Here is a 12,575-nt window from a genome sequence, read left to right as displayed (position 1 = left end):
TGGGATGCGGTTCAGAGGGTCAGTGCAGGCATGATGGGCTGAATGACCTCTTTCTGTACTGGAGGGGGTTCTATGATTCTTACAGGTTAATTCTGAGCCTGAATACAAGGGGCTGATGTCATTTAGATTGATCACGTTCCACGCTGTTTCGAGAGTAATTGATTTAATCTCTAACACATGCAGCAAACTGGATGTGGTCCAGGCTGCTTCCTGTTGCTACGTTTATATCTTCGGGCCTGAGCAGGGATGTTCCCTCTGGTGACTGAGTACAGCTTGATCTCAGTCTTCCAGGAAATGGACCAGTGACAACAGCGACATCATCATTTCAGAGAATCACCAGGAAGGGGAGGAGCCCTGTCCTGCTATTGAACGGGAGGGTGACTGATCATCTGCCCTGATTCCACTAGCCCATGCTGTCTCTGTATTCCCATGATGATAGGTTCTTCATTCATAAAGGGGTCAAGGGTTACAGCAGGAAGGCAAGAGAACAGGGTTGAGGAACATGTCGGCTACAGTTGAATAGTGGAGCAGACTCGATGGGCCAAATGGCCTAATGTTGCTCAGAAATCTAAAATCCTATACCATTAGTCTCCTGAAATGTATAGATTTCAAAGAACAGAGAACAGGCCCTTCAGCCCTCCAGGCCTACACTGATCCAGATCCTCTATCTAAACCTGTCACCTATTTTCGAAGGATCTGTGTCCCTCTGCTCCCTGCCCATTCATGTGTCTGTCTAGATACATCTTAAATCATGCTATACTGCCCGCCTCTGCCACCTCCACTGCCAACGCGTTCCAGGCTCCCACCACCCTCTGCATAAAGATCTTTCCATGCATATTATGCATATTTCCTCTAAACCTTTCCCCTCTCATTTTGAACTTCTGACCCCTCGTAATTGAGTCCCCCACTCTGGAAAATAGCTTCTTGTTATCTATCCTGTCTATACCTCTCATGACTTTGTAGGCCTCAATCAGGTCCCTCCTCAACCTTTGTCTTTCTAATGAAAATAATCCTAATCTACTCAACCTCTCTTCATAGCTAACGCCCTCCATACGAGACAACAGCCTGATGAACCTCCTCTGCACCCTCTCCAAACATCCACATCCTGTTGGTAGTGTGGCGATCAGAACTGTACACATTCTTCCAAATGTGGCCGAACCAAAGTCTAATGCAACTGTAACATGACCTGCCAACTCTTGTACTCAATACCCTGTCCGATGAAGGAAAGCACGCCGTATGCCTTCTTGACCACTCTATCGACCTGTGTTGCCACCTTCAGGGTACAACTGACCTGAGCGCCCAGGTTTCTCTGTATATCAATTTGCCCCAGGTCTTTTCCCTTTTCTGTATAGTTTGCTCTAGAATTGAATGTTCAAAAATGCATCACCTCGCATTTGCCCAGATTGAACTCCATCTGCCATTTCTCTGCCCAACTCTCCAATTTATTGATATTCTGCTGCATTCTCTGACAGACCCCTTCACTATCTGCTACTTCACCAATCTTAATGTCATCTGCAAACTTGCTAATCAGACTACCTATACCTTTCTCCAGATCATTTATATATATTACAAATAACAGTGGTCCCAGCACGGATCCCTGTGGAACACCACTGATCACAGGTCTCCATTTTGAGAAACTCCCTTCCACTACTACTCTCTGTCTCCTGTTGCCCAGCCCATTCTCCATCCATTTCATGCACAAGACCATGCTGCCTATCACTGATAATCCATTGTTTTCCAAATGGGAATAGATCCTACCCCTCAGTATCTTTTCCAGCAGCTTCCCTCCCATTGACATCAGGCTCACCTGTCTGTAATCACTTGGATTAGCCCAGCCTTTTAAAGCCACAGCTATTTCCTCTCCCACTTCCCTCAGTAACCTGGGATAGATCCCATCCAGACCTGGGGACCTCCACCTTATTGCCTTTTGGAATACCCTACACTTCTCCCCCTTTATGCCATCTTGACCTAGAGTAATCAAACATCTATCCCTAACCTCAAGCTCATGTCCCTCTCCTCGGTGAATACCGATGCAAAGTACTCATTAAGAATCTCACCCATTTTCTCTGATTCCACACATAACTTTCTTCCTTTGTCCTTGAGTGGGCCAACCCTTTCTCTGGTTGCCCTCTTGCTCCTTATATATGAATAAAAGGCTTTGGGATTTTCCTTAACCCTGCTTGCTAAAGATATTTCATGACCCCTTTTAGCCCTCTTAATTCCTTGTTTCAGATTGGTCCTACATTCCCAATATTCTTCCAAAGCTTTGTCCTGAAGAAGGGCTTATGCCCGAAACGTTGATTCTCCTGCTCCTTGGATGCTGCCTGACCTGCTGCACTTTTCCAGCAACACGTTTTTCAGGTCTGTTTTCAGTCGCCTAGACTGTATGCACACTTCCTTTTCCCTCTTAGCTCATCTCACAATGTCATCCAAGGTTCCCTGATTTTGCCATTTCTATCCCTAATTTTCACAGGAACAAGTCTATCCTGCACTCTAATCAACCTCTCATTAAAAGCCTCTCACATATCAAATGTGGATTTACCTTCAAACAGCTGCTCCCAATCTAAATTCCCCATCTCCTGCCCAATTTTTCGATAGTTGGTCTACCCCAAATTTAGCACACTTCCTTTCAGACCACTCTCATCTTTGTCCATGAGTATTCTAAAACTTAGGAATTGTGATCACTATTCCCAAAGCAATCTCCTACTGAAACTTCAACCACCTGGCCGGGCTCATTCCCCAACACCAGGTCCAGTATGGCCCCTTCTCGAGTTGGACTATTGACATACTGCTCTAGAAAACCCTCCTTGACGCTCCTTACAAATTCTGCTCCATCTAAATCTCTAAAACTAAGTGAATCCCCATCAATGCTGGGAAAATTAAAATCTCCTATAACCACCGCCCTGTTGCTCCTACATCTTTCCATAACCTGTTTACATATTTGTACCCCTACCTCACACTCGCTGTTGGGAGGCCTGCAGTACACCCCAACATTGTTACTGCACCCTTCCTATTCCTGAGCTCTACCCACAATACCTCACTGTTCATGTCCGCCATAGTGCCCTCTTTTAGCACAGCTCTGATATCCTCTCTGACCAGTAATGCAACTTCTCCACCCCTTTTACCTCCCTCTCTATTCCTCCTGAAGCATTGATATTCTGAGATATTTAGTCGTCAGTCATGCCCTTCCCTCAACCAAGTCTCAGTAATAGCAATAACATCATACTCCCAGGTACTAATCCAAGCCCTAATTTAGCTGCCTTACCTTCTACACTTCTCACATTAAAACAAGTGCACCTCAGACCACCAGTCCCTTTGTGTTCATCATCTGCTCTCTGCCTACTCATCCCTTTGAACAGTCATACTCCTCAATATTCTGCCTTTCTGTGTTTTATGTCTGAAGTGAATAACCTCACAGTTCTTAACATGGTATTCTAGTTAGCTCATACACTTAACCCACTCCAAGTTCTCCTGAAGCTCCTCTTCATCTCCTCACAACTTCAATCCCCTACCAGTTTACTGTCTTCTGTAAATTTAGAAACACTATGATAGGAATCGACATCCAAATCATTGATTCAGATTGTGAAGTGCTGTGACCTCCTGCTTGCTCACTACCTCACATCCTGAAAATAATCCTAGTCTCTGTTAACTAATTCGCAATGCTAACTGGTACATGAAGCCCGGTCCCACGTGCTTTCATTTTATTTACTAACCTCTTAGCTTGAGACCTTATCAAAAGCCATTTGAAAATCCAAATGCCCCACATTCACTAGTTCTGCTTTCTCTATGATACAAGTAACATCCTTAATAACACCCGAGCAAATTTGTTAGTCATAATTTTCTTTTTGTACATCCACGTTGACTGATCAATTGTTTTAAATACCCAGTTATCATATCTTTTATCATAAACTCTACTATTTTCCTGCTGAAGACATCAAGTTAACAGGTCTGTACTATTCCATTCTCTCTCGCCCTCACTCTTTAAATAGTGCAGTTGCACATTACTTTCTGATCTGCAGAGACTACTCCAAGATTTTGAATTTTGAAATATGATTGCCAATGTATCCACCATCTCCAAATTCCCCACCTTCAACACTTTGATATCCATGGCATCTAGTCCTTGGGAATTTAACAACCTTCAATCCAGTTAATGTTTTGAGTACCATCTCCATACTTATTGATATTAATTTTATGAAGGAGGAAGTGAGGACTGCAGATGCTGGAGATCAGAGTCAAAACGTGTGGTGCTGGAAAAGCACAGCAGGTCAGGCAGCATCCGAGGAGCAGGAGATAAGCTCTTCATGAGGAATGTGATGAAGAGCTTATGCTTGAAATGTCGACTCTCCTGCTCCTCGAATACTGCCTGACCAGCTATGCTTTTCCAGCGCCACACTTTTTATCTCAATTTTATGAATCCTAATTTATTTTGGTTCCTAATTTTCATCAGATCCTTTGTTCTCTAGTATTTCTGGGAGATTTTATGTATCTTCCCCATAACTCCTGATTCCCCTGTTGATTAAAAATCTGTCTCTCTCAGCCTTGAATATACTTAATGACCCAGTCTTGACAGCCCTCCACTGTAAAGAATTTTACAGACTGATGGCCCTCTGAGGTGTACTGCAGTGATGAACTTATCAGACAATGAGATGCCAGCGAGGGAGGACATGGAGCTATTTTCCTGCAGCAAGGATAACGGGATGATTGCATCCAGAGTGTTGACACAAACTAAATCGTGTTTCTGGGAGAATGTTCGTCACTTCAGGAATGTGTAGAAACCAGACAAACAGCCAACAACAACTCACAGACAAGTCAGTAAAAGACCTGATCATAAAGATTATGTAGGCTATACAAATGCAGGGGAGGTGGAAATGGGACAGACTGGATAAACAAACAGTTTCTGTTAAAGAGTAATGTTAAACTTTATCCAGCATGTATATTGGATAATGAAAACCAATATAAAACCAAACATAATCTGAAATGAAAAAAAGAGAATGCTGGTGAGACTCAGCAGGTCTGGCAGCATCTGTGGAGAGAAAAACAGAATTAGCATTTTGAGCTAGTGACCCTTCCTCAGAAGCCGCTGGAAAATAGTGATCCTTTTGCTGCAATGCAAGCTGGGGGAGGGGGGTGCCTGGGGGGACACAATACCTCATTTTGCACTTGGGCAATAGGAACAAGAGGAGGCCATTCAGCCCCTCAGACCTGTTCCACTTTTCAATGAGATCATGGCTGATCTGTGGCCCAAGTCTATATCCCTAATAACTTTGTTCAACAAAAAATTATCTCGCTCAGATTTAAAATTAACTACTGACCCAGCAACCACTGCCCTTTGTGGAAGAGAATTCCAAACCTCTCCCACCCGTTGTGTGCGGAAATGCTTCCTGACATCTCTCCTGAATGGTCTGACCCTAATTCTCAGACTATGCCTCTAGTTCAGGAATCCTTGATCAGTGGAAATAATTTGTCTCTATCTACCCTATCTTTTCCTGCTGATATCTTGACAACTTTGTTAATATCAAGACTTAACCTTTTCAGTTATAGTGAAAGCAACTAATTTATACAATATCCCCTCATAACGTTATGGCATTTAGATCTCAATATTGAGACCCACAAATGGATGACCTCTGTCCTCTATTTTACTTACATCCTACATCATCCCTGGCTGGGTCTTGTTTCTATCTCGTTCGCTTTGCCCTAGCAGAGTGGATTTATTTTCACACTGATCATTTGCACCTATTTTAGATCTCTATTCCTCCTTTACCAGCATCATTATTGCCTTTGTCTTTTACTTTGTGCACCTTCATTATCTGTTCCACTTGCTCCTCCCCCCCCCCCCCCCCCTTCTGTTAATAGCATCACAAAATACACATTTCCAGCTTCTTTCAGTTCTGAAGTCATTGGGCACTCAAAACATTAGAGCTGAAAATGTGTTGCTGGAAAAGCGCAGCAGGTCAGGCAGCATCCAGGGAACTGGAGAATCGACGTTTCGGGCATAAGCCCTTCTTCCCGAAATGTCGATTCTCCTGTTCCCTGGATACTGCCTGACCTGCTGCGCTTTTCCAGCAACACACTTTCAGCTCTGATCTCCAGCATCTGCAGTCCTCACTTTCCACTCAAAACATTAACTCTGTTTCTCTCCACAAATGCTGCCAGACCAGATGAGTTTCTCCAGCAGTTTCTGTCTGATGTATTGACTAACTAGGATCCATAATGTTTCTGTCTCTTCATGAAGCTGTGACTGGTCATTGGGATATGTCATCAAGTGTAATTGTTTTGGATCAGAAGCCATTAACATTAGACCTTTGGCAATGCAGCATCCCCTCAACACTGGATTGGAGGGTCAGATTTAAATTTGATGCTCAAATCATTGCAGTGGGACTTGTCTGCACATTTCTGTGTGTGATTTCATATTCCATTGTATGTGTTGTCTATTATAGTGTGTGAAATTGTTTATGTATTCCTTTGTGGGATTGTTTGTATATTTCTCTGTGTTTAAGGTTCTATTTTATATGTTTATTCATTCACAGATCTGAGTAACACTGGCTGGGCCCAGCACTTATTGCCTGTCCCTAGTTGCCCCTTGAGAAAATGGGGATGAGCTGCCTTCTTGAACCGCTGCAGTCCACATGCTGTAGGTAGACCCACAATGCCCATAGGAAGGGAATTCCAGGACCCTGCGACACTGAAGGAATGGTGATATATTTCCAAGTCAGGATGGTGAATGGCTTGGAGGGGAACTTGCAGGGGGGTGGTATTCCCATGTAAATGCTGCATGTGTATGTGTCAGTGTGTATGTCTGTGTATGTGTGTCAGTGTGTGTGTTTGTGCATGTAAATGACATGTTTGCCTGTGTAGCAGTGTGCAGGATTGTCTGTTAATGTGTGTGTGTGTATTCTTGTTTTGCCCATTGCTCCTGGCTGCTGTTAATGAGTGACTATGATGCTGCTGAGTGCCTGACTGCGGCTGGCACTGGGAGTGATCTGTCTGAGCTCAGCGGCTGAATACAGATAAGGGCTTTGCAGCAAGTTGCAGCATCAGACGTAGCTGATGAGAACAGGCCAATGCCTTGGACAGCTGCAGACTCACTCCTGGGAAATGAAGGAAGTAAGGGCACCAGGAATATTTTATCATAAATTCTATACACTCTACAGCCAAAACCATCTAAATCTGAACAAGTTATGTTCTGATTAACAATAAAAGCTTGTGTTTATAAAGCAGCACTATAGAAGGAAGCGCAAACCAGGCAAAACTTGACATTGAATTTAAAATGACGGCATTAGGACAGATGATTCATACCGTGGTCGAATAGGCAGGCTTTAAGCAGGTTCTGAAAGGAGGAAGGGAAGGAGATGCCGATGTTAGGGTCTTTAATGGGGCACACCCACTGACATGGGATGGGCTGTGGTATAGATTCTGTCTGTGGACACAGTGAGGACAAAGATAGAATAGATTCTGTAAACACCCAGACAACATTGAAATAAAATCCCTATTTATTTGAAGTTGTATAATTAATACAATGAGAGTATGATATCAGCTTGACACAAGGACAGGAGGGAACCGTTATGTCTCGACAGGGGAGGGGAAAGAGACAGAAATGGCAGAGGAACCATTGATTGGAATGTCCCAGTTTGTTTTGGTTCTCATTATTCTCAATGGTTGACATGGCAACCACCATCAGTTGCTGCAAAAATTCTCTGGTTCCTTCAAGAAGGAATACTTGCTCTCCTTACCCAGTCTGGCCTTGATGTGCCTCCAGACCCACAGCATCGGGGCTGACTCCTAATGGCCCTCTGACAAGGCCGAGTGAGACACTCCATTCAGGGGCAATTAGAGACAACAACTAGAGCAAGAAATGGTGGCCCAATCGGCAACAGCCACATCCCCTGAGAGAGTGAAGTGTAAAAAGCACAAGGAGGCAACTGAGAGTGTGGACAGAGAGAAAGAGCGAAGGACAAAGAGACAAATTGAAACAGAGGGATGCTGGCAAATGAAGAGACCAGAGAAGAGGGTGACAGTGGAGGAAGACCAAAGGGAAAGGAGAGAGTTAGTAGCAAACTAGCAGAGGGACAGATGGGGGGGGGGGGGGAAGGAGAAAGAGCTAGAAGAGAAGGGACTACAGAGGAGATTGCTAGTAAAGAAAGCTAAGACTGAAATTGGAGAAAGGGCTAATATAAATTGTTGTACATAGGAGCAAAGAAATACACATACACAAGAAACACACATACATACATACAGACACACAAACATACAGGCAGATACACACACTCACACATACACAAAGACAGATTTACACACACAGACACAAGCACACACATACACAGACACATACATAACCACACAATCAGACAGATGCACAAACACAGATACACATACAGACACACAGACATAATCACATAATCACTCAAACAGACACACAGAGACAGATTTGCACAGTCATAAGTACACACACACACGTATTCCAATGTGCTGATAATGTTTAATGATGGAAGCTGGGAGGAAGTTGGTGTGGAGCACAATCTCTGCCATTGCAGAGGTGGACTGGATGGACTGTGCTGTAGACTGCATGTGTGGAAAGAGTGAGGATAAAGGTAGAATAGATTCTGTAAACAGCCAGACAACAATGAAATAAAATCAATCTTTATTTTAATTTGTATAATTCACAAACTTTGTCCACTTGGGGACTTTGCTTGTTCCAGAGCCTCATTGTGGGAGCAGTTGCTTTCCCACTTTGTTATAACCCTGTCATGGTCTCATGGAGCTTCAATAAAGGAGAACAAATATCACAGTGAGAAGGCTCTGCCGAGGTATTACTGACCTGCAACAATCATGGGAACATTAACCTTTCTAACTAAACCAAGGACATGCTCAGAAAGAATATGTTTCAGAATTCTCGAGAAACTGGCTGAGATTGAACAGGTCCCACAGGGCACAGCACTGACCGGGAACTTACTTTCAGGGGCATCCTGCAGACTTTACCAGGATCCATTTGCTTTCTGCTCCTAAACACTCCCTGTTACATCCTTCCCACATCCAAATGAGGGCGTGTTTAGATCACAGAATGTGATTCCCTTCTGGTGGTTTTATGTTCCAACCATATCTGATTGCTCCATGGATCAACTCCTTGCATGTGGGTAATGTTTTACAGCCAGATAACTTTCCTGTTACTTAACCTCCACCATGACCCTTGCTGGGCCCAGACACCCACCCACAGGCCACACGAGCCCTGTTAGTTAGACTCATACGTCCAGGCAGAGATGGCCCGGAGCATGATTTGAACCTGCCACCTTCTGGCTTCCAGATGCAACAGCAACTCACCAAGACAGTGCAATTCCCAAAAACACGGCTGCACTTTCAATCCAATCCCAAAGTAGGAGAAATTCCTGAGCCCAAAGAACAAGTGAAGATTCAAACACATAAAGTATACCAATGAATATCAGGGCTGTGTAAACCCAGCATCACAGAAACAAGGGAGAGAAATATAATATACTGCAGATGCTGCAGCTCTGCAACTAAATCAGAAAATACTGGAGAAACTCAACAGCTCTCACAGCATCTGACAAATGCTGATGGAGGGTCACAGGACTTGAAACGTTAACTGTGTTTCTCTCTCCACAGCTGCTGCCTGATCTGCTGAGTTTCTCCAGTATTTTTTGTTTTAAAACAAAACTGAGGTGGAACACGGAGAGTGTGGCCTGGTCATCTCTCTGTGTTCACTGCCTCACTCCTCAGGGCATTGGATCAAGATGAAACGCATTGCAATTCCACCTAATGGGAACAAACTGGAAAGACTTAGGTCATTAGAGTGACATTCAAACGGAAAGTATGTGGGGATCTACTGAAACCTGGTATTCAGGATAAAAATTCTCACAAGTTGGAAGAGTGTGAAATGGAGCCATAGAATTGAAACAGGATTAGATGGATAATGTAGGTGGGATTGACGGGCCAAAGTGTCTACTCCTGTGCTTTTTAACTATGAAATCATTGTAAATAAAAATTGGGATACAGCCACAGTGGCACCACAAAAGGAAAGCCCCTAGATATTGGCTCTTTGTGTTGATTTAATAACACCCCTTTCAATATTGTCGCCTTCAGTTTCAAAGCTCTGCATGGTTGAGCCCACCCTACCTGACCGTACTCACCCTGCCCCCATCCATGGCCCTGCTCCCTCACCCTGCCGGTTGGAGCGTTCCCCGTTTCCCGAGATGGATAAGAGCATTCCCTATTCTGATATCAGGGGGCCACCTCTCTGAATCACTTCACTCCTCTCAGCCCTTCTGCACTGAAAAGCTTCTTAAAGTATAGCACCCAGTGATTGGTTACCTGCCTAACATATCCACACTTTGCTTCCTAATTCCACCACCCAATCAGCAGTGGGATAGCCACACTGGAAATACAAGCAGGAGTTGTCCATTCAGCCCCTCGATCCTACTGAGTCATTCTGGATCAGGCTGATCATTCACCTCAATGTCATAATCCCAAACCATCTCCATATCCCTTGGTGACATTAGAAACCAGAAATGTATTGATCTCTATCCTCAGTGACTAAGACTCCACAGTCATCTGAGACAATGAATTGCAAAGTTTCACCATTCTCTGAGGCGTCAGGAGTGTGATGGAATACAGTACAACCTCGGTTATCCGAACATCTATTTATCCAAATTTCAGATTATCCAGATAAGATCTCAAGGTCTTGATGCTTGGGTAAATTGTGTTATCTGAACATTTGATTATCCAAGCAAAATATGCTCTGCCTGTGTCGTTTGGATAATTGAGATTGCCCTGTACTCCCCACTTGCCTGGATGGGTGCAGCTCCAACACTCAAGAAGTTTGACACTGTCCAGGACAAAGCAGCTGCTTGATTGGCACCACATCCTCAAGCATCCACTCCCTCCCCCGCCGATGGTGAATTGGTGAATTTGGTGAATTTCTGCAGTGCATCTTGTAGCAGCAGTGGGTACTATCTACAAGATGCACTGCAGAAATTCACCAAAGATCCTCAGGCAGCACCTTCCAAACCCACAATCACTTCCATCTAGAAGGGCAAGGGCAGTAGATACATGGGAACATCACCCTCTGCAAGTTCCTCTCCACTCACCATCCGGACTTGGAGATATATCACCATTCCTTCACTGTCACTGGGTCACAATCCTGGAATTCCCTCCCTATGGGCATTAGGACTACATGGACTGCAGCGGTTCAAGAAGGCAGCTCACCCCCACCTTCTCAAGGGACAACTAGGGAAGGGCAATAAATGCTGGGCCAACCAGCCACGCCCACATCCTGTTAACACACAAATACAAAGCTCCTTTTCTTTTGGTCATTCCTTGTCTCTGTGAAGCTCTTTTGCACGTTTGGAACATTGAATGTGCTCCATGAGATGAGGAGTCACTGTGGTTAATATCCATTTTTCCAGTCACTCTGAATCAATGTTGAAACAGAAGCCTTTTCAAAGTGAAGCCAGCATCCAGCGTGATTCAATTAGGTCCTATTCCCGTTCCATCAAACTAACAGTCATCACCATTTGACCAGCCAGCCCCACAGGGAACACTCTTAGCATCGTGGCATTGGCAGTGATAGAGCAATTAGCAGGACAAACAGCTTTCTCTCAGATTACCACAGAATGAGGCCTCATTTCACTCGGCTACAAATATGGTACATTGCTGTATTCATTTTATCCTGAAGTGACTAAAGCCCCTTGATCACTTTGCGAGCAGACTGTCAGTGAGTGTATTGTTTGATGTGGTCTGTGCTGTTCCTGTGTGTGATCTGCCTGTGTTTCAGGGGATGGCTCTGACCTCAGGCTGTGCACAAATCCTCACAGCCCTCTGCTCCTGATGTTGATGACCATCTCAAAATTGTGATATTTTCAGCACTGACCCTGGGGCGCCATGAAACATTGGAGCAGATGATGAGATATTGTTAACCACGGACTTGGACTTGAAATTCAAATGAGTACAGGCCCAACCTACTCAAACTCTCCTCATAAGACAGCCTCTCCATACCCTGTATCAACCAAGCTGACCATGTCCAGAAGGCCTCCTGAAGGGATACTTGCTCCAATCTGCACTTTTCCATGCCGTTCAGCCCATCAAATCTGCTCCACCATTCAATAAGATCATGGCTGATCATCAGCTCCACTTTCCTCCCTTTTCCTTGTAACCCTTGATTCCCTTCCTGATTAAAAATCTGTCAGTCTCAGCCTTAGATATAATTAATGACCCAGTCTCAATAGCCCTCTGTGGTAAGGAATTCCCACCTATTCACTTCTCTCTGATAGGGGAGATTTCTCCTCATCTCTTCTGAAATGTGTGACCCTTTACTCTGAGGTTACACCCTCTGGTATAAACTCTCTCAAAGCAACTCTCTCCATATCAAGCCTGTCAAAACCCTAAGAGTCTTATATGTGTCATGGTGCTTCACTCTGCCAAACTACAATGAGTTCAGGCCCTCATAGGGAGGGTGGGGATTCAGAGGTGAGGAGCTAGGGGAGACAGCTTCCCTGGAAAGGTGCAGATCAGAGCAAGTATCCCTTCAGGAGGCTGTCTGGATATGGCCAGCTTGGTCAATATAAGGT

General features: G+C 44.4%; 1 protein-coding gene across 2 annotated transcripts in view; it reads right to left on the bottom strand.

Annotated features, from left to right (window-relative positions):
• The window catches only part of LOC122552544 (zinc-binding protein A33), a 31,055-nt gene that overhangs the window by 1,450 nt on the left and 17,030 nt on the right, over positions 1-12,575 (bottom strand). The window lies entirely within an intron of this gene.

Source organism: Chiloscyllium plagiosum, unplaced genomic scaffold (genome assembly GCF_037043375.1).
Source record: "Chiloscyllium plagiosum isolate Xiang-an unplaced genomic scaffold, Cpla_swu_hap1 HiC_scaffold_10, whole genome shotgun sequence".
Classification (NCBI taxonomy): domain Eukaryota; kingdom Metazoa; phylum Chordata; class Chondrichthyes; order Orectolobiformes; family Hemiscylliidae; genus Chiloscyllium; species Chiloscyllium plagiosum.
Note: the sequence above shows the minus strand (reverse complement) of the source record. Positions and strands in the feature narration are given on the sequence as shown.